Source organism: Podarcis raffonei, chromosome 8, assembly GCF_027172205.1.
Source record: "Podarcis raffonei isolate rPodRaf1 chromosome 8, rPodRaf1.pri, whole genome shotgun sequence".
Lineage (NCBI taxonomy): Eukaryota > Metazoa > Chordata > Lepidosauria > Squamata > Lacertidae > Podarcis > Podarcis raffonei.
This window is the reverse complement of record NC_070609.1, coordinates 72,371,094-72,378,642: the sequence shown is the minus strand read 5'-3', so window position 1 is coordinate 72,378,642 and position 7,549 is coordinate 72,371,094.

The following is a 7,549-nucleotide window of genomic DNA, read 5'->3' as shown; positions in this document are numbered from 1 at the left end:
TAAAAAAGCAAGCTAACCAAATACTACTACTTTGCTTAGATTTAAGAACAGAAGAAGAGTCTGGCTGCTGACTACTTTGATCATAAACTAGCAAAATGTACATCAGAATATGTCAGACACCAATGGGAAATTACAGCAACTGATGTTCACCGCCCCAGTTCCTGTCATCCTGTCAGTTTTGGTTTCTCTCCATTTCTCCTTCAGTCAACCTTCAATTCAGTTCTCCTTCATGCATCAGTTTGTGATTTATTTATTTTTTTAAATAATAATAATCATGAAAATCAGTTAGGATTCTAGTAAGGATTTCAACTCATACACATGTTTTTGTACATACCCGTAATTTTGCCAGGCGCACAAATTTCTGCATGCATTTTTTTCTGAGGATAACACACATTTGCATGTTATTTTCACTAACACATGCATCTCAGTAACACTCTTTTGTACATTGGTTGGAGAACAGCAAAATGTTTGCCAAAATGTTGGCAGTTTGAATCCCCACAACGGGGTGAGCTCCTGTTGCTCGGTCCCTGCTCCTGCCCACCTAGCAGTTCGAAAGCACGTCAAAGTGCAAGTAGATAAATAGGTACCATTCCGGTGGGAAGGTAAACGGCGTTTCCGTGTGCTGCTCTGGTTCACCAGAAGCGGCTTAGTTATGCTGGCCACATGACCCAGAAGCTGTCTGCGGACAAACGCCAGCTCCCTCGGCCTATAGAGTGAGATGAGCGCAGCAACCCCAGAGTTGTCCGCAACTGGACATAATGGTCAGGGGTACCTTTACCTTTAGGGCACTGTTTCAGTTTGCATATTGTTATGGGAAGCACAAATCAAGTAGAAAAAGTGGGAAAACCAAACCCATGCCCATCCCTCATGCCAGGAGAACATTTCTTAGGGCTGTGTCAACTAAGTTAGAGTAGACCCGTTGAAATGAATATGGGCTTTTTGACCTCATCCACCAAGACTCTTCTTTTGCATGTGATTAACATAGGGGGTAGAGAGTTAAAGAGACATTTCTCACCACCTCAGTCCATATGGGACCAGGCCATGTTAGTTTGCATTTCTTAGTACAGAAAATATTGATCTGATGTGTAGAGATCTTTCCTATTCTACTTAATTCAAGAGGGTTCTGGAAGCTTCTGGAAGCTTCTCTGTGTGAAAGAAAGAAACAGAAGGTTCATGATGTTTGGTTTGTTCCTTCAGAGAAGCTGAGTTCAGCTGGCTTAAACTGGTTCTCTGATCTCTTTCTGTCAAGGTCATGCTGACTATAATAGTCAGGCCAGAAGGAGCCTGGGTTCCACTTTCTCTTCTTATAGCTCTTTCTTCTGATGTGGTGTTCTGTATATAGTGTTAAGATTTAGATTTATTATAAATTATTGTAAGTTTAAGTTAAGTCTGCTGCAACTGGATTTGTTATGGACAGGGCCAATCCTGAATGTATTGGATTTGTGACCATTAAGCTCATTTGCCTTCAGTAGCAGTAAAGCTCTGCTGGATGAAATATTAATTGCCTCTGGTCTATTTTTTGGGAATCCTGCAACGTGTATAAGTTGTTGCTCTGCTAACTATACATTGGAATCCTGATCAATATTGAGTAGAATCCAATGACAGGCCAGACTATGTGTCCACCTAATTGAGCATTGTCTACATCATGAATAGGAAACCTATGGCCTTCCACATGTTGTTGGACTCCATTTCCCATTATCCTCAGCCATCATGGCCAATGGAATCAGAATTGATGGGAGCTGCATTGTAGCATTCTAAGGCTGCATTCAACTTCCTACTCAGAGGAGATGCATTGGAACCAAGTTAGTCATTTCAGTGGGTCTACTCTGAATATCGAAGGGACGCGGGTGGTGCTGTGGGTTAAACCACAGAGCCTAGGACTTGCCGATCAGAAGGTCAGTGGTTCGAATCCCCACAACAGGGTGAGTTCCCGTTGCTTGGTCCCAGCTCCTGCCAACCTAGCAGTTCAAAAGCACATCAAGTGCAAGTAGATAAATAGGTACCGCTCCTGCGGGAAGGTAAATGGCATTTCCGTGCGCGGCTCTAGTTCACCAGAAGCGGCTTAGTCATGCTGGCCACATGACCCGGAAGCTGTACGCCGGCTCCCTCGGCCAATAAAGCGAGATGAGCACTACAACCCCAGAGTCGGCCATGACTGGACCTAATGGTCAGGGGTCCCTTTACCTTTACTCTGAATATCACTATTGTTGGATACTACCTAAGGCTAGAGGAAGAAATGTGAATCAGCTTGTCTTTAGAACCTCATACTGCCTGAGTTCAAACGCTGCAGAAGCATCAGGTCTCGTTGGAGCCTAGAAGAGCTGGTTTGGTCCAACTCAACAATGAGCTGCGTTGACAGTGCTTTGGAAAGGCAGGTGGTGGAGAGGTTGAAACTGGATTTGCAAAAAAAGAGCTGCAGCTCCAAAGAGAAGACCCATCACCCTGAGCTATCAATTCTTTCTTCCCAAAGCAGTGCACAGACTGAAACACTGCTGCTGCTGCTGCTGCTGCTGTTGTTGTCCGTCTGTCTCGAGAGACAATAGAGTGAGCCTCGGTGGACAAAGTCAACATTTGCAGCACCAAGCTGACCTTCCCAGGGCACAAGCCTGGGCAGTGTGTGTGGAGGTCCTGGGCTGCCCAGATGACAAGACCACCATCTCCATCTTCATTCCATCCAAGTGAATGGATACCTTTTGCTCTGTTTGCTTGTATGGAACAAGGTCAAAATGGGGGTGGGGGTTAATGATTCAATTTCAGTGCTGCTCTCTTGGGAGAGGAAAGGCAATTTCCTTCCCGAGGAGAATTGTTGGCATCCGTCTGTCTCGAGAGGCAATGGAGTGTGCCTCCAGGGGTGAAGTCAAACCACTGCATCAGCAGCACCAAAGTGACCTTCCCAGGGTGCAAGCCTGGGCAATGTGTGTGGAGGTTCTGGGCTGCCCAGATGACAAGACCACCCTCTCAGCCTCACTGATGTGGTCCAAAGGAAAGCAGAGCAATACATTTGGCACCAGCTTGGCTGCAGGAGTTGCTGGAAGAAGGCATGCAAGGCACCATCCAACCATCTTAGGGACTCCACTCCAGATCTGTGTAGGGTTTCCTCCTTAGCCTTTTCTTCTCCCAAAGATATCCTGCAAGGCAGCAGAGGTTCAGGACGAGAGTTTTCCTTCTCCTAGATGGGCTCCCTTCCCAGGTTGACAAGCCCCATCTGCCCCTCACTTCCCTCTCCAGGGCATGCAGAAACCGCCTTTTTTGACCATTGGACTTACTATTAGTCTCATCTGCTCAATCTGTCAGAGCCTGTCTTCGCATGCAGGGGAAGTCCCTAACTTACCAAGGGTTTGAGACCCTTTGTTGGAGACCTTCACCTGGTTTAGCCACCCCCATACACCCCAATGGTCCTTTGAAATTTGCACTTCTCTGTGTCCAGCAGAGTAATGCATACAACAATGCATATACTGTGGTAATTTCTCCATTATAAACCCACATACAGCATTAGTGAAAATAATGCACTCAGGTGCATTATAATAAGGGGAATCACTTGGCAAAAAAAATAACCCGCATTTTAGGGGAAATTGCATTACAAAAATGTGCGTATTAAGGAGGTAACCTGATTAATTTTCATGAAGACTGGGAGGAAACATCACAAGCTGACGTGGACATCTGGAGAACTATACTTAAATTTGGGGAAAAAATGAAAAACTGAAACCTGCCCTTCCCCTAGCTATGCTAACTGCAAACTCTTTCTGAGTCGTGACTGAGAACTGATGTGGCAATGTGGCGTAGTGAAGTTAAAAATTGTGGGGAAAGGAGAAATGGACTGCAATGGACCAATTGGCTCACCCCTCTCATGCACCTGTTACTGCGGAGGTTCAGCTTTCAAAGATCTCTGGATTAGGCCACAAGAGAAGCTAAATATGGGTCACCTTGTTCTTTTATTTATTTTTTCCCAAAGGCTTGCACAACCACACATTGTGCAAGGCTGTAATTTACTGTCCCCGTTAGGGAGCCGAAGGCACCCGTAGATATGAGCTGGCTGCAAGAGGAGTCAGCAAAGCGTTTCGTGAGTTTCTAGCGTTGCAGAACCGCCGAGTCTTGCAGGAGCCGGGAAGAGCAGGTTTGGGACGAGCTGACGATGAGCTGCCTTGCCAATACTTGGGGAAGGGTGGTGGAGAAATTGAAAAGGGATTGGCAAAAGGGAGCAGCTGCAGGTCAAAAGGGAAGACCTGTCGCCCTGAGCTGTATAGGAACTTACAAGGAATCTTGTAGAGTGGCTAGACAACGCCAACGGAATCAGTTGCCTTATATAGGAACACAGGAAGCCGGTTTACCACCAGGCTATGGTTAAGGGTGGGACGCAAGTGGCGCTGTAGTCTAAACCACAGAGCCTAGGGCTTGCCGATCAGAAGGTCGGCGGTTCAAATCCCCGCGATGGGGTGAGTTCAAAAGCACGTCAAAGTGCAAGTACATAAATAGGTGGGAAGGTAAACGATGTTTCCTGCTCTGGTTCGCCAGAAGCGGCTTAGTCATGCTGGCCACATGACCTGGAAGCTGTACGCCAGCTCCCTCGACCAGTGAAGCGAGATGAGCGTCACAACCCCAGAGTCATTCGCGACTGGACCTAACGGTCAGGGGTTCGCTTACCTTTACCTCTGATTAATGGACAAGAGTGGTAGGAGGCTACAGTGGTACCTCTGGTTACGTACTTAATTTGTTCCAGAGGTCCATTCTTAACCTGAAACTGTTCTTAACCTGAAGCACCACTTTAGCTAATGGGGCCTCCTGCTGCAGCTGCGCCGCCGCAGCACAATTTCTGTTCACATCCTGAAGCAAAGTTCTTAACCCGAGGTACTATTTCTGGGTTAGCGGAGTCTGTAACCTGAAGCATATGTAACCTGAAGCGTATGTAACCCGAGGTACCACTGTATTTTACACCAAGTCAGTCCTTTGTTCCACCTACTTCAGTATTGTCTACACTGACTGGCAGCAGCTCTCCAGGGTATCACACAGGAGACTCTTTCAGCCCTGCCTGGGGACTGAACCCAGAGCCTGCATACTGTTACAAAAGTTGGGTGCCTGCCCCTCCCTCTGCCAAGTGGTGGCAAGAGCCCACGGGGTCCCACACAGGGTCTGTGTCCCTTTGGACAACGGAAGACTTGGTGGAGACTGCCGTGCTTTAAGAAATATGGTTTCTTCACCCATTTACACCTTTGGTCTACATGGAGTGAGTCCAGATTTTACGCCATGGTCATTTCAAAAGGCACCAGCGCAGGCACCCTGCTCCCTGCCTGCCCAAGATGGATCTCAGCTCTTCCTCTTCCTTCTTCTCCCAAGAAACCCTTTCCCCGTCCCCTCAAACATACACCCCATCACCTTGGTAACATCTCTGTTATGTACTGAGTTGAATAGGATCCAGAATGCAGCAGTCTGATTGGTCCACAGGAGCCACCCAATCCAGCTCCAGGTGGAAGTGAATCCGCAACCTGATTGGCCTACAGGTGAATCCCGGAATTAGCCAATCACGTGGGGCCCATTGTGTAAATAATGTATATAAAGCAGATATTCTGGAGGCAATTCCATTCCTCCTCAACACCATGAGCTGAATAAAGAGCATGAAATCCACTCTCGACTCCGAGTATATTTCAATCTCCCTGCCCAATGGCCCATCAACACGTTTTCTCATGTTAACAGGCTTGTTCTTCACTCAGCCAGCCAGGCTGGTTTGCATTCCCGGAATTCCCCATCTGGCACCGGTCTGCACTTTAATCCATATCCCAATTAATCAAAACCCTGGCATTTATTAATTTCTAGGGTTCAGGGGGATTCCCCCCCCCCCCAGATCTATAACAATACAAACCAGATTCTCTGGCCACTGAGTTATGGGCATTCCCTAATATAGGAATATATTAGGCAGCTGCCTAGGACATAGGAATATAGGCAGCTGCCTCATACTGGGAGTCAGACCATTGGCCAAGACCAATGGTCACTGACTTGCAGGAGGTCTCTCTCGTCCAGCCTGGAGATGACAGGAATTGCCCCTGGGACCTTGTGTGTGCAAGAAAGCTCTACCACTGAGCACAGCCCCAACCAATTCAATTTCTCCTCCATTCCCTACCCTTGACCCATCTGCTCAGCAGAGTTCAGGAATGTTATATAACCAGGAAGGAGTTGGGCATTTGGGAAGGAACCAGATTCCTGAAGGGCTAGGTGTTGTTGGTGGAGTTACGGTTAGGATCCCCGGCCGATCCCCATCAGCCCATCCTGCCTTTTGGCTTAAACACATGACCGATTTCGAGGCTGCATAAATCACCATCGAGCGAGCCCAAACTGGATCTTGCACGTACATCATGACACAGCAGAGTCAAAAGCACAGCCGCGGCTTCTTGGGAAGACAATCAATGAGGCAACAGCAGCATCAGAAAACAGCAACCACCCATCGCCTGTGAACCAGAGACAGGCCCAGTTTTCCGGAACAGACCGAATCGCTGTTCCTCGTTTGCCTTTTGGAAGGGTTCGGAGGACACCTTCGGGAAATGTTGCAAACATGAGTTGTTGGCATTCTCTTCCTTTCCATTGGACCCTGAGAAGCTAAACCTCTCAAGTTGGGGACAGATGTACCCAGGCTAGAACCTGCAGCCCTAAGCCTACATATGGCCCTCAGCTTAATTTCAGGCAGCCCTTGCCTTATTTGCATGTGGTTGGCACATAGTGGGAAATCTGGATAAAGAGGGTTGGAGAGAGAGAGAGAGAGAACAAAAGAAAGAAAGAAAGAAAGAAAGAAAGAAAGAAAGAAAGAAAGAAAGAAAGGGAAGTTGGCATAAAGAGGGAGCGAAAAGGATGTCCTCTTTATCAAGGACAAAGCCACCAGAATCGCTACTGACATTGGCTGTAACTTTAAGAACTTTCCTTTTCCCTCTTCCCTCCTCTTCCTTCTTTCCTCATGCGTCATGACTTTTTGAAATTGTGCACCTGAGGGCAAAGGTTAGGAAAGGGATTTTCGCAAAGCCTCTCTGAGAGGCTTTTCTAATGAAAAGGGTTGGGGGTGCTGTGAAGAAACAAATAACGTTGGCTAATATTTTCCTGTAGCATTGCTAAGCCTTTGAAACAGCTGGCTGACATAACAGCAGTGCGATGTAGAACTTGTGTGTGTGTGTGTGTGTGTGTGTGTGTGTGTGTGTTGCAACCCCGTTGCTCTAGCTTCTAAGCATCATCCACAACATTTCAACATCTTCTCCTCTGACTCTGTGTCTGCTCCTTTGGCGTTTGACCTCGACTTCTGTGACCTCTGTGACCGCAGTTGCTAAAATTAGCACACACACACAAAAATTGCATGAGTGGAATAGGGGAAAGATAAAGTACAGCCACTTATTACAGAGTGGAAGAGATGACATCAGATCGGGTTTATTTGTATCTGGTCATCAGACCATCACAAAACAAAAGTTTAATTGTAGGCAATTAACAAAGGATTGCATCAATGGAAGTTAACTCAGACCCAAATAAAACTGTTTGCGACATAAACTTAAAATGATGAATTTCCCCTGCGGATAAGATA